This window comes from Ixodes scapularis, unplaced genomic scaffold, assembly GCF_016920785.2.
Source record: "Ixodes scapularis isolate PalLabHiFi unplaced genomic scaffold, ASM1692078v2 PGA_scaffold9__187_contigs__length_104089568, whole genome shotgun sequence".
Taxonomy (NCBI): Eukaryota; Metazoa; Arthropoda; class Arachnida; order Ixodida; family Ixodidae; genus Ixodes; species Ixodes scapularis.
The window spans coordinates 62991203-63006132 of record NW_024609884.1 but is presented as its reverse complement, the minus strand read 5'-3'; the positions used below and the strand labels follow the sequence as shown (position 1 = coordinate 63006132).

General features: G+C 43.9%; 1 protein-coding gene and 2 non-coding genes across 3 annotated transcripts in view; 2 read left to right on the top strand and 1 right to left on the bottom strand.

The window, feature by feature from the left end:
- Nucleotides 1-2999: 2999 nt before the first annotated feature.
- Nucleotides 3000-14930, top strand: part of LOC8041015 (leucine zipper putative tumor suppressor 2) — a 31598-nt gene continuing 19667 nt past the window's right edge. The window contains exon 1 of the mRNA XM_029978928.4: nt 3000-3543. The gene's annotated coding sequence lies outside the window, so the exon portion shown is untranslated. The remainder of the gene's footprint in view (nt 3544-14930) is intronic.
- Trnas-gga lies at nt 8841-8913 on the bottom strand. The gene has a single exon. It is a non-coding gene; the product is annotated as a tRNA-Ser (tRNA).
- On the top strand, nt 9007-9079 carry Trnas-gga. The gene has a single exon. It is a non-coding gene; the product is annotated as a tRNA-Ser (tRNA).

Genomic DNA, 14930 nt, shown 5'->3' with positions numbered 1-14930 from the left:
ATATCGATAACGTTCCGTATGATCACCCTTCTGCACCGCTGATTCAGAAACATGGCATAATGAACATTCATAACATGTATGCATTTCGTTTGTGTGTAACCTATAAACAGGAAGCAAAAAACAACATGAATTTTCTTACTCAGTTAGCTTGTTTATGTAAAAGAACAATCACATATCCCACACGTAGCATTGACATATGAAACATTTATGCGTGTAAAACGAGTTACGGGGAGCAAATGATGCAACGCAAACTCCCAGAATTGCTCAATTTCTGTAATAATTGCGACATACAACTAGAATCTACATAAAAAAAGGTTTGAAGTTTTTCTTTTCTAACACGAGTATGAAGTTATGAGTATCGCAGCGTTATGGTTGTAAAATGTTTAAAGAGAATCTCATAAAAAAATAGCTTGTTGGTATGATTTATACACAGTGTTTCTGCGCGATGTGCTGTACTGTCTGCCTTATTGTTTTTGTCTTCTACATTGTATAAATTTCTGGGTACGAGATCTGTGTAAATAATAAAGTATGTATGAAAAGTAAATGTTGCCTCCTACCCACTTGAGGAGCTACTTTTTTGAGGTTGCTGTACAGTGTTTTATAAAAAAACGATATAAAAATAAAAGCCCCAGAAGACGAGAAGGAAATCCAAGGGAAATAAAATCAGACAAGCAAACCGGGGGGGTGGGGGGGCGGCGAAGCGAGCGGCGGTGAACCGGCAGCTTGGGACGCTACAGTACAACTTGCGCCATCTAGGGGCAAATAGGGGCGGACCGGCAGCAGTAGAGGCGGCGATTGTAACGCCATGTTTTGAGGCGGTAGAAACAAGAACCCTACGCTTGAGTGCAGAAAGAGCGCCCCGAGGAAACATGGAAACGCGGCTTCGATTGAATGTGTAGAAAGATACTGGACCTAATCTGGAGTCCAACAGTCAGCGTAAGGACGCACAATACTGACGGCTGTTTTTTCTCATGTTTCCTTGCGCTTTTGTGAAAGCGATACGCTATTAGTTTATTTATGACCACTGGTAATATCGTTAATATTTAAACTCATTTTTAATTTCTTTTTATTGCTTAAGTCACGAATTTATGAAGTTTATTATAAAATGTTGTCAAGTGTGCAAATCAACAAACTGCCAATGAGATCACTTGAAAAACATGGGCCGTCACTGGGATCCCAACAGCCCCATCGTCACCCCCACCCATTGTAACGGTTGTAACGCTTCCGACGGCGCCGTCAGGTGTTCTGACCTGATATTCGATGTGTGGACCACTGCAGCAGCTCAAAGATCAACTGGAGGCACAAGGCACGGCACCAAGGTTTGTGGGTTCTTTACGCACACAACCTCTTGACTCGTCCGCCCTAACGCCACTGCTATGCATGGTAAAATTAAATCATGATTTATAACCCCCCCTCCCCCCCTGGCTACGCCACTGGCAGGGTACTCAGGTGAGTGTTATGAGGGCCTTTTCGTATCCTGCTCTTGCAATTCCAAGGACTTGTTGCAGAGTGTTTTGAACTCCACATTTCTTCGAGCTGTTGAGTTCAGCATGAAGATCTGAAACATTAAAAAACAACTCTGTTGTGAGCTCGAATCACGCTGACGTAATTCCTACACTCGGAGTTAATTTCTCTTCACCTATGATGGGGTCTGCGATTCAGAGTTCTCCAGTATGCCTGCTGCAAATGAACTCTGGCTGTCGCCTTGCTCGGGGCTCACTGGGATCCCCTCTGCCAAGGCAATTGCTGTCTGCAGCTCATTAATTGTTGGCTGTTGGAGTCATTAGCAAAATGTTAGACTTGCTTAGTGGAAGAGCATGGGAACTAAAGTCGACATAATTGTGTTCCACTTTGTGATGAGTGCTTGCATAAAGGGGTAAACAGGCACGTCAGAGGCAAACATTTAAAACTAACATTCCTACAGCCTTCAATGGTATCATGCATTGCGATTCGTTATGTTCCCAACAAATTAGGGTAACACTTCGAGGTTACGATCCCCGGAGTAAATTTCCTCTCTTTTATTTAAAATTGTTGTAGTTCGTCGGAAACACGCGGAGCAAACAGAAAACAATCTCGACGAAGATCGAGCACGCGTCGAACTCGATAACCCGATCGCCGGTTTTTGTTGCAGCTTGCTCGCGCGGCTTTGAGGCTGCCGTAGCCCGTGAAAATCGAATGGGGATGTGCACCCACGAGCGATATTTCTACACTACACGCAAAGAACGGAGTCGGCAGGTAGAAGTGCGCCACCCCACTTCCGCGCGTGTGTACGCTTAATTGGGGTTGTGTGGATATTTATACAGCGCGTAGCTGGTCAGCCATTTCAAAGTTGCGACGAGTCACTCGCTGTAGATGAGCATATTTAGCCAGTCCAGTACAACCGCTAGCCTGGGGGTCTTTAACGTGCACCACGCAGTAGTGGTACACCAGTGGAGTAGCCAGAAAATATTTTCGGGGGGTGTATTAAGGTGCTGGTGCAATCACAATACATACATATATATATATTCTCCATAGCACCATTTATTTTCTTCTTCTTCTATATATTTCGCTATCTACGCGCCTGTGATACACGACCGCAAGCCGGTACGATGCTCATCCAGATCGAAACGGGCATAGGTGGGGATTGAACCCAGAATCCCTGGGTTCTGCAGCGCGAGCTATCGCTCCACGTGCTCCGAGCTGGTGCGCCGTGTACACTTAGCACACGGCCGACACAGCGATGGCGGCTACAGTAGCATCGCACGTCATGTGAATACTCACTGTGACGTCATGTGTGTGACGTCATGTGAATACTCACTGAATTAGCAAATCACCAACGCAGCAATCTGCGCGGCGGCGCGGCCGCACGGCTCCGGTAGCGTGTCGTCGTGCCGTCGGCCTGCACGTAGGTTCCGCGAACAATGCGGGAGCGGTACGCTATCCGCGCAACCCATCCCCTATGCGAGCTCTTGGCCGCCTTGGGGCTAACCACTCGGCAAAGAATCAGACTGGAACACTCCAGACGTCCGTTAGAGGCATTTAAGCCGCCCCAGGAAGTGATGCTGCGATGACGTCGAAACGGGGTCAGAGGCGCCGCAGGGAAGGCCTGGCGCCTGGCTCCACACAGGGGCTCTCCACGGTAGTGTAGCCAGTGTAGCGAGTGTAGCCGGCGGACCGTACAAAGCGCCGCGCCGCCGCTTTGCCAGCTTTGGCAGCTTTGGCTTTGCCCCCGGAGTTGCCGGAGTCAAGAAAAGCCCTCGACCAGCCGGCGCACTCCCCTCGTCCGTTTCGTTGGACTCTCCCGGCGCGTTCTCCCTCTCCCCCCTTCGAGCAACTCCTGACGTCCTGACTACTTCGGGGAGGGAAGTCGAGCGCCGCTAGCGTTTTGTCGAGAAAGTCGTCGTCGCACTGTGGTCGTCCATGGCGCGTCCCTCGTTGCGGGGCGGTGTTGTGGGCCCGAGTGTCGCGGTCCTAACCCAGCGCGGGCCGAACTCAGCGAGGGCTGCATAGCAGACCGCCGGGAGCGCCGACGCCAGCGCGTCGACGCCGCAACACTCCGGTCAGGTAGGTTCCCTGGCGTGTAAACAACGTTTGCTTTCGAGTCGGAAGCCCCGGCGGTCGTGGGCTGGCTCGCAGCTGGCGGGCCTCCCGGTGTGGGGCCGAGGCCCTTCCAGGCTGACCCATATGCGGCGATCGACTCCCTCCCTCACTCGCCGCTCTTGTGGGTTCGTCGTCCACGCTGGTATTGTTGTAGCTTGGGTTGTCCCTCGACGCGCACTGGCGCATGACACATTTTGCTTGACTGTAGCGACCGACAACGCCGCGATTACCGATCAATTTCTGCGAATTTAACTGTCAGCCGGGCCTTTCACTGACGCTTCAGGCTGACTTAAACAAAAATAACGCCTGATCTCTGTGTCTGACGACGGGCACGATTTGATCGTCTTCGATCTTGAGACGCCGCATTTTCTTTTGTTTTCGTCGCGGTAGCGTTGACGTCGCGTCGCTAGCTTTTCTTTTTTTGTTTTTTTGTTTTTTGTTTTTGCTGTTTTCCTTCGGCAAGGCATGGAAGGAAAGCTGACCTCCATCTTTCTATGCTAGCTGGGGGAACACTGTTACCACAGGCTGCAAAAAAAAAAAAAATAAAATAAATAACTGCGGAAAAAAAAAAAAGATCAGCAGAAGTCAGTAGATACTTTGGAATCGTCGATAACCATTTATTTCGATTGAATTTAGCTGAACAGCATTCCTAATTTATGATGTCTTGCACTGTTGAAATTTGGGCTAGTTGGTGCAGCATGTTTACGGGGAAAACAGCGCGAACAAGGACACAGAAGATGTACATACGCTGTTTTACCCGTAAAGATGTCTTGCACCTTTGTAAAATGGTATTGGAGGCTTGTTGCTCTATGAAAATATAAAGGCGAAAAAAAAAACACAAAAAACGGAGGTACCGGCCACATATGATAAAATGACGATAGTCAATATTGTAACCTGGAAAGTACTGTCCAGCTGGTTTCTATAAAATTGGCCTGCTCCGTTTCAAAGGCAAGCAATGAAAGTGACTTAAAAATGTTGCCACTGTTTTACCCACAAGGCATTTGAAGTTCTCCACCAAACAAATGAATCAAAGTGATGATGCAGGTGAGTTGGTTCATTGTTACAAATTGGTGGTACAACACGCAGAAACATAAAACAAAGATAGGTAGTACACAAGACGAGTGCTGAACTTCAACTGAACATTGAAACTATGTCCAAAGAAGAAAACAACCAGACCATAATCGCCTCGATGTGAGCTGAAAAAGGCAAACTTTTTTTTGTGTAAATAAACCAAAGATTAACTTATCCATTTATCCTCCGCCTCCCTTCTTATCTCGTAGTTGGAGATGAGTGTCAGTAAGGTGTGTGGATATGTGGATTTGTGATAACGCAAAGGTCCGAGGGGGCTTCCAGAGGTAGCATTGTCAACGCAGTGCTGGATGTGTTTACTCAACATTTGGGTTAGGGCAGTTGTTTGGTTTACACATGAGTTTCAGAATGGTCTGTTCCTGCAGTTTCTTGGCTTAAAACTGAAGTTCACTGGGTGTTTTGTGTGCTGATTGTACCACACCCGTACAATGAAACTAACTCTTGCCTTTTGATTCTGTGCACTCAAAACTCGTGGAGAGGGGCAATGCATCCTCGTGTTTGCGAGCGGCCCTGGAAAGGTCCAGCAGTCATACCATGACGGAAAGCTTTGGCTTGCAGGTAGAACGGTTTGAGGCTACTGAGTTCCCTACGTCAGTGCTTGTGGCATTCAACAGAAAGACAGGGAAAACAAGAGGCCTCAAATGATTCCTTATTTACATAGGGTATTCCACAAACCAAAAGGATTGCCGGGCGATTCGAGGTTGCAATTGTTTTTACGGTGTCTAGTAAGTTAGCGCAGGTATGTCCCAGAATTGGCAACATAAGGGGAGGCAGGAACAAATGTGCTGTAAAGTACCAAAATAAGTATGTGGAGTCAGGGCCACACCCCGAAAATGTTGTCAGGAAGGGGGGGGCCGGCGGGCGGGGGTTGCGGGCATGCAACGGCCATCTTTGTTATGATATGTGCTATGATATTTATTTCGGCTCAGATGAGCCACGGCGCCACAGAAAGTCAAGTCGCCCATACTGGGAAAGCTCGCGCGCCGCGTCCAACAATGATGAAATGCTATTGTACAAATAAATAAGAAAAAAAAAATTGTAACAATGGTTTAAATGGAGCTCGTGGACGAAGGTGAGGGGTTGATGTTATGCCCAACAGCGTTCTTCGCGGTGGTGGTCTTCGCGGGGCCGCATTGGGCTGCTGACTTCTAGCAGGCCGTTCTCGAGCACTTGGCAAGGGCTCCCTGCGTGCCCGGCTTGCGGAAGAGCCAGCCGAATTTTCGGCCAGGCAAGGAGTCCACCACCCCCCAGTAGTGGGGCTCCAGGGGTTGACGCCAGTGTTGGCTGGGCAGCGGTCTTCGCTTAAATAGGCCTTGAAGTCTCCCAGTTTGCGGTTGAGCTTGTAACCCAGCAGCCTGAGCATTCTGTCGATCGAAGACATGGTGTGTGCCACTAGTCTGGCTGGCTCTCTTGTGTGTCACAGTCCCAGCCCGGTGTTGCTCGTAGCAGCCAGCCAGAGTCATCGTCTGCCGCGACACTAACCCGGTCGGTGCCTTGTTTACCGAAACTGATGCACCCGATCGCAGACCGTAGTGTGAACTGATGGAGTTAAAAAAAAAAAAAAAAAATCTCACGCACAGGAAAAAAAGAATGAAAAATAAAATGACTTTTTCAAGTTGGGGCTTGACAGTTCATGTCCACGATGAACGCTCTAACCCGTCGAACATATGCATGTTGGGGCACGTCCACACAGACACGTTCTGGGCACATAGCGGCCATCTTTGTTCCTTCCACGGAGCTACGAGACCTCAGTTTAGCTCTTGGACTGCGGATTTTGTGTCCACCGTGGACTATCCCCCCCCCCCCCCCCCACACACACACACACAACACACATGCACGTGCACACATGCACACATACGCGCGCACGCACACACATGCGCGTGCACACACACACACACACACACACACTCTCTCTCTCTCTCTCTTTCTCTTTGGCACAGAGAGGTCTCCTTGCCCTCTTCCCTTTTTTTAGTTATTTCTAAAACTTGGATTATGTGGGAGATATAGACGTAGGTTTGTGACGATGTTCAACTGATCAAGAGCCAAATCTCTGCCAAAAGAATGAAACAGACCCTTTCTCACTTCCTCTTCAGAGGGAAAATTTTGGGGAACGGAATCAGAACCCCTGCCTCCACCTCCCCCTCCTGGGTAGGGTTCTGTGTGGAGTGTGCTGTTAAAGTGGTATATAGATTATCCAGGAGCTGTGGAAGAGTTCATCGGCCAAACTGGCCTGTGTGTAAATGACAGCGCGTGAGCATGCTTTGTCGCTTCATTTAACCTCAGGAAGCCACCTTCTTTGCATTGTGACACATGCAAGTGTCAGCCAAAATTTGGCATCAAAATTTTTTGGGGGGGGGGGGGGGCTGATAAGACTGCCAGAGAACTTTTGGAAGTGTACGAGATGAGAAGGGAGGGAAAGACTAAATGCATAAGCCAATCTTCAGTTTAGTTGCACAAAAAAGTTTGCCTTTTAAAGCATGTGTTGATGCGATTATAGCGTGGTTGTTTTCCTCGTTGGACACAGTTTCAATAGTTCAGCGCTCGTCATGTCTACTGCCTAAATCTGTCCTTGTTTTTGCGCGCTATACCACCAATTTGTAAAGAAGTGAACGCAGTGTATTGACATGGCACCCAATAATGATGTTTTAGAAACATATCTATAGAAACTGTATTCTTTGCTATTGACTTTGGTCCACAGTTGTCCCTGAAAGGTGGTTTCCTGTCTATATGCTCACTTTAACTTGTACTGCTGTTGAATGTTTTTGCCTAATATTATTAGAGAATTGCACTCTTTGATTAACAAAGGGTCTTTTCGTTTACACTTGTCATCTGGGCACCACTAGGAGTCTTTGCTAGGAGAATGTAAGAAATATTTTTGATGGAAACAGGGGAGTTAAAACCTTTAATACTTCATGTGCCTGCACATGGTGAAACATGCTTTCCGAATTCAGGAATACAGGATATATCTCAAGTGCGGGCCAAATGGCTTCTGCAAAAGGTATGCATTGCTCAGAAAAAAGGTTGATGTCCTATTGGTTTTTGTGAAAGGGCCTATTTAGGAAGATTAATAATATTCAGTATAATTAGGTTCTTATTTACATTTGAGTAATTAAGTTCTTAACCCCCTCAAGCATCACATTTACATATGAGGACAAATGCTTTTCTTTTCTCTCCAGTTTCTTTACCTTGCCACATGGTGTCCTCAAATGAGGACAGAAGATGTTGTTCCTGTGCCTGATAGATGGCAACACTTGTTGGCTCTCTCTGATAGAGAGCCTCTAGTAAGAGTGTGTTCAACTGCTCGCCCGGGGTATGTGTTTATGGGCGCCATTAAATTGCAAAATTTTGCTGTGGGTTAATGGGGCTATAGGTGGTTATTCAACTTAACTCCTGTTATAAGCAGTGCTGGAGGTGCTTGAATATTTTATGCGAAGAATAAAATAACACTTTTCTTACAATACCTTTTTTGTTTTGATAGGATAAGTATTTTTTAAATGCAAAAAAGTCTATAATCTGCCATCTCTAATGCCACCATTAAATTGCAAATGCTCTCCATAGTTTTCTGAGATGTCATGCTACAGTGATGTCTCATTAATATGGACATTCCGTTTTCCCAAAAAAGTGTCTGTAATGCGTGTCGTCCACAATAATGAGACAAAAATGCATGTATTTACTCCATTTCATCCCTGACAGTGTTGTCTATATAGCAGGGTATCCATATTACTGGGGCCCATACTGGTGAGACATAACTATACTTTGATTTTGCCCATCATAACACCATGCATCAGTTTATAAATGATATTTTTTCACTGCCATATCTTTGCATTTGACAGTTGTTTTCAGATTGTTTTATATTTTGTTGCTTTATCAACTATAAAAATTAAAAAAAAAATTTTTTTTTTGGACGCTTGCTACATTTGTTTTTATATGGGGACACATTGCAAGAACATTACCACCCCAGTTGTGATCTCATTCGCATTTGCTGGACTTTGGACACCTGTAAATAGATCATCTTGTGTGATCAATGATTATACTGCAATTAAAAGCAAATGTGCAAGCGAGCTGTATAAGAATAACAAAAATAATCCCTGGAGAAGGGGAACAAGAGGGACAAAGGACAAACAAGAATCTCCAAACACAACTAGGTGACTGTTGCGCGACCGAAAAAAATCCGCCTGGTCCGGGTATCGAACCCGGAACCCCTCCATTTCCAGTGGAGCGCTCTACCAATTGAGCTAACCAGGGGTTAGACATCAGTGGAGCAAACAGGTTTGAAAGGCTTATGTTTTACGGTTATGATTGTACTGCAATTAAATGTTTGCTCTACTGACGTCTAACCCCTGGTTAGCTCAGTTGGTAGAGCGCTCCACTGGAAATGGAGAGGTTCCGGGTTCGATACCCGGGCCAGGCGGATTTTTTCGGTCGTGTACCAGTCACCTAGCTGTGTTTGGAGATTTGTGTATGTCCTTTCTCCCTCTTGTTCCCCTTGTCCAGGGATTATTTTCGTTATTTGTGTGATCAAGTTACTGGAGTCTCCACATCTGAATTAGCAGATCTAGAAAGATGTCTTTCCTCTGGCAAGGGAAGAAAGTGATGCCCTTTTAGAGATTGTGTGGCATACTGCAGACGGTCTCGATACCAGCAGTGATGAGGGTGCGGTACACCTGTGTGTTGCAATGCTGCATCTGTGGGGGTTGCAACGTTCTACTTTGCCCCGAGCGTTTTGCAGAGTTTCATGCATGCTAAGATGTTCATGTTCTTTCTTCTGAGTAGTATCTTTTGTGTGTATAGCGAAAGAGAATCAAGACAGAATAATTGAGCTGTATCCAAAATACACTGATAATTTTAAGCAAGAAAATCGCTGCACAAACGCCAGGAATAGGGGATAATAATTCCGACCACCGAAATGCATTTGACCACCTGAATGCATAGTGTCCTCACATGAGGACAGATCAGTTCTCCTGTAGTGAATAGAATGTTTCTTATGGAAATATTTGTTTCATGTAATTTATGGCCCTGTGCTAGGATTTATTTTTTGATTCATAATTATAATTCATGCATGAAAGCATTAATTGGTAATCTTAGTGGTATGGTTCCAATTAGAAATTTTGTGGGCATCATCCCAAAACCACTAAATCAGCACACTTTACAAAAATATATGAATTGCAGAGCATTTTATAGTGTTCCGAAAAAACGCTCAATTTGGACACGTTTTCAAGTTTAGGTTTCCTATTAACGCACCAGCAGTCCTGGTGCTCTAAGTTGGACATTCGGCAAGAAAGTTTGCGAGAATGCCGACTGCTGGTATGGGCCAGCGCCAAGGTCATGCACGGCGCTGGCCAATCGACCACCTCAATTGGTCAGCGCCGCGAGAAAGTCAGCAATCTTGCCGGCTTTCTCACCGAGTGTCCAACTTAGAGTCCCTGCTCCTCCGTGGCCAAAGCGTGCAACTAACGTGTGCCGCCATGCATTCTTTGGGTGATGGAGGTGAACCCAAGAATCAAAACTGATTCTTGTACTGTCATTCGAGCAGCACAGCCTTCCGTTTTGCCGTCTTGCCCCACGCTTGCTTCTCTCCTGCAAGGGATGTGAGGTGGTGCTTGCATGCTTTAGCAAGGGCAGCAGGACGCTGATGCAAAGGTGCACTTAAATAGGAAACTGAAACCTAGAAACGCGCTTTATGTTTTTCCTGAATACAGAAAATGCTGTAAACACCTGATATTCTTGTAAGGTGTGCCGATTTAGTGGCTTTCTATGATGCCCAGAAAGTTTTTAGTTGAAACCACACCTTTAAATTTATTACAGCGTGTACATTAACGCTTCGATTCCACTTTGGACGGTCTGTAAAACTTGGTTTCTCAACATATTGTGCTGGGATAACAGAGGTTCGGCTAGGTGGTGCACACATAAAGTTAAAATATGAACGGATAAACTACCTTGTCAAAAAAGAAAAACCTGTTTTGGGCAGTCTACGGCGCCATTTCTCAGGCGACGCAGACGGTGCTTTTGACTTGGAGACGCTGCCGACAGATGGCGTATGCATCGAAGGCGCGTGAGGCACGCCGATTTGGTTTTCCATGGCAGATGATCTAGCGAAAGTCTTTCCATGCATACGCCGTCTGTCGGCAGCATCTCCAAGTCAACAAACACCATCTGCGTCATCGGGGAAATGGCGCCGTAGATTGCCCGAAACAGGTTCTTAGTTTTTATTTTTTTGAATGAGACAAGTTTATCTGTTGATTTTTTAACTTTATGCATGCACCACTTAGCCGCACCTCTGTAGTAAACCCCACCGCGATACATTGAGAAACCGATTCTTGCGGACCATCCAAAGTGGGATCGAAGCGTCAGTTTACACGCTGTAGTTAAGAAGTTAATTACTCAAAATTAATTACGAACCTAATTATACCAATCATTATTAATTTTCTTAAATAGGCACTTTGACAGAAACCAACAGGACATAAACCTGCTTTCTGTGTGATGCATACTTTTTGTTGGAGCAATGTGGCTCGTATTTTGAGAAACACCCTGTAAATTTCTTTTAGCATTAAAGTCATGCCATTAAAAAAAAAAAAAAAAATGAGGAAGAAAATGGCACATTTTCATTTAAAATTCATTCATGATCTCAGTATGTTAGTGACCACAGTACTCCCCAAAAGCTCCTTGCTTTTGTAGCACACCCTCGAGCTCTGCCCAAATGCAATGCTTGTACTTATGTAAGCTGAATTACGCCTAGTCACATTGCCCAAGATTGACCGTATCTTTCAGTCCCAATTACTATAACATTATCGAAGTGGTTGAACTGTTGAAAACAAGTGATGACAAAGAATGAAGTTTAGAACATACTGTCGAAACCGGTTTTAACGAAGTCAACGCGAATCGGAAATCCCTTCGCTATATCCGCTATTTTGTTATAACCGGTCTCAACAGTTGGTGCGTAAAACGAGCGGAAAATCAAGTAGAAATCAAAACGAGCAAAAATAATTCCACGGCATTAAGAAATAGCCACATGTGGGTACTTATTGTACGTCATAAATCATGAATATGCTTTTAGCAGCACCCAGATTGCAAATTATATGCAGTGCAGTCTTTAAAAAAAAAGTGTGGAACTATGTTTTCACATACTGATTGAGTGATGAGGCATATCAAGCAGTAGACAACACTGCTTTGTCCTTGCCATCCTCATTAACATTGATTGATTGATCTCAGTCTTATTTTCGGTTTGTTCTTTGGATGTATGTTCCAGCCTACAGCCAATCCCAGAGGCACCCTGATCATAATTTTTGTCAATATTCAGCCGAAACTAACAAAAAAAAAGCTAGATTTTAGGTTTCATCACTGAATTAGCAGAATATTGGGAAAATCGGTAGATCTGCTGATCGATTACTAGCAGTAGCAACTCTGTGGGGTAAAGCTAGCATGGTGAAACCAACACTTCAATTTCAGTTTTTTTTTTTTATTTTTTTTTTTTTTCAGTTTTATTTTATTTTTTAGAAAGCGCATACAAATAATTGAAAAGACAGATGGACGTGTAGCCAATTGGCTAGTGTGGGTTCATTAAAAATACTATTATCTAAGATGCTGAGAGTTTAACATGTGAATTAAAAGACAAACTGAAAAGCAACTTAACAGAATGTAGACATAATTTATTTCGAGCTATATTAATTAACTAAACGAAAGCAGTGGCCATGAGATGAAGATGATTTAGGGAGAAAAGAGAAGATAGTGCTTCAGTCCTTTATTAAAGTTATTTGAGTTTCGGAGATCAACTGACAATGAGTTCCAGATTTTTGTACCAGTGAATTGGATTAGTTTTCCCTTTATACATTCTGGCATTGTGGAAGATTAAAAGTAAAAAGCCCAGCTAAATTTGCTCTAGTTTGACAAGAACCTTTAAGAAGTATTGTTGTGGGAAATGGGCTGTTTTAGTTACAGTTCTATGAAACATTGTAGCAATTTTGTGTTATAATATACTGAAGTGTTAGTATACAAAGCTGGTGAAATGAACCGTGTGATTCTTGTGTATGCAGTTAAACCCGACTATAACAAAATTGATAAAAGTTTGCAATAATTCGTTATATGGAGGATTTTGTTACATGCAGTTTTCGCGGAAAAACTTGTAAAGGACACGTGGAAAGAAAGCGAAAATTAAAAATTCACGTGGGGAAACTTTTGCTCACTTGGATTTGTGCTTGATGGAGTGAGTTCGTTAAATCAAGGTTATTCAGTGCGAGCGCTTCGTTACATGGAGTTCACAAATACAAGCGCTTCTATGAAGATCGCGTCGGGGAATTGAAAAAGTTTGTTAAATAGAGGATTTCGTTGTATACAGGTTCGTTACATCCAGGTTTAACTGTAATACAAGTTGGTTGTAATTTGAATGGGTCTTTTTTGTCAAATAATTATGGGCGTGAGATAGGTGTCGTAGGTCGTACCCCAAGTTTCTGTACAGTATGTTAGATGACTATGAAATATAGAGAAATAGATCATTTTTATTGGGAATGAGTGCAAGACACAGCAACATCATTTTAAAGTCATCCAGTGATTGTGGTGGCACCTGGTTTTACCAGTGTTTAAGAAACTAAATATGGCAGTGTTTAACTTCAGAGAGCAGCATACTATTTGTCTTTTGCAAATATGTTGTATCAGGCAATTTTGTCACTAGATTAGGTCATAAACGGTTAATTTCATCAGTTGTCACAATTAATAAAAAAATAGATGCCATTTTTCAATCTTGAAACCAAATGCTACTCGCAACTACGACTCTCCGCCACCAAAGTTTCGCGCTACTGCTAGTCCAGAGGTGATGGCGGTGGCCATGTTCTGGGTGGGTGAAGGTGTCATACTCGCCCACAGCATCTCAAAGAGCACGACAGTTACAGTTGAACCCTACAGAAAAGTTATGGAGAAAAAATTCCTTTCCACATTAAAGAAAAAAAACAACCAGAAAAGAACACGGTCCTGATCTTTCATCATGACAATGCACCTGCTCATTGAGCAACACATCTTCAAACTTTTCTTCATGAAAATGGCCTTAAACTGGTTGCTTATGCTCCTTACTCCCTAACCTTGCACCTAGAATTTTTTTTTTTTTTTTTTATTATTAATTATGGAGGGCATATTTTGTGGTCGAGTGCTTCCGAGGCTATCTGCTGTTGCATCGGCACATAACATCCCAGTGGTCTCGACAGATCCCTAAAGAAGTCTTCGCATCGGCGATGCAGTCTTAGTGCCAACATTGCGAAAAATTTATAGAAGAAAAGTGATCAAGTTTCTGCGTTTCTTGCATGTACTTTTTCATAAATAAATTGGAGACCTTAGAACGTGAATGCCCCTTATAGTAGCGGAATAAGTTTCTCAAGTCGCAAAAGTGAGGTCCTTGCTAAAAATAAGTCGTTTACTGTAATTACAAACATTATTTTCACGTCTTTGATGTCACTTACTAAAGACATGAAAATACTTATTAAATTTTTTTGATGTCTGACATCAAAATAGTTGTTGCATTATATCAATTGCTGCCATTAAAATAGCTATTTTTTTTATTTTAACGCTCTCTCTCAAAATTTAGAAGGCAGTCCCACGATTACAGTGAAAGAACAATCATTTTGTGGTTGGCATCGGTGTATAAATTCCCCGTGTTTTCCGACACCAAATTTCGGACAATTGACAAACATTCTTAGCCCATAAGGTGAATAACTCCAAAAAAAGTCCCGAGTCATTAGTGTAACTAGCAATTGCTTGGCACCACTATCATTCTTTGTATTATTCACAGGTAATGAGGCGACTCTCTTGAGCATTTGCACCATCAAGGAGGCAGTGTTTGCACTCGGAACACTATTTGATGCCCTGATTGCTTTAGTAGCCTTTCCACACTGGTCATTTACAATTACAATAAAATCCGAACAAAATGACAAAGCTGTCAGAGGGAGGGAGGGAGGCTGGATGCACAAAGACACTTTGCTCAAAAACTCGCATAAAAGTGAAGGCAAAAAAAAAAAAAAAAAAAAAAAACTTTTAGCTTTTTCACTCTGGTGAAAAAGGAAGACCAGCGGAGTTGTACAATGAAAAGTAATGGCGAGCCGCAAGTCGGCAAGCCAGAGGGAAAGGCTGCCGCCATTTATGAGCGACAGCAGCAACCAGATACGTGGCTTGCCGCCGTCGCTCATAGATGGCGGTAGGTGTCCAAAGTTCGGTGTCTTCATTTTTTTTTTTTTTGCGAGTGACACGATCCTGGGGAGACTAGCCCTTAACAACTCCGCTGT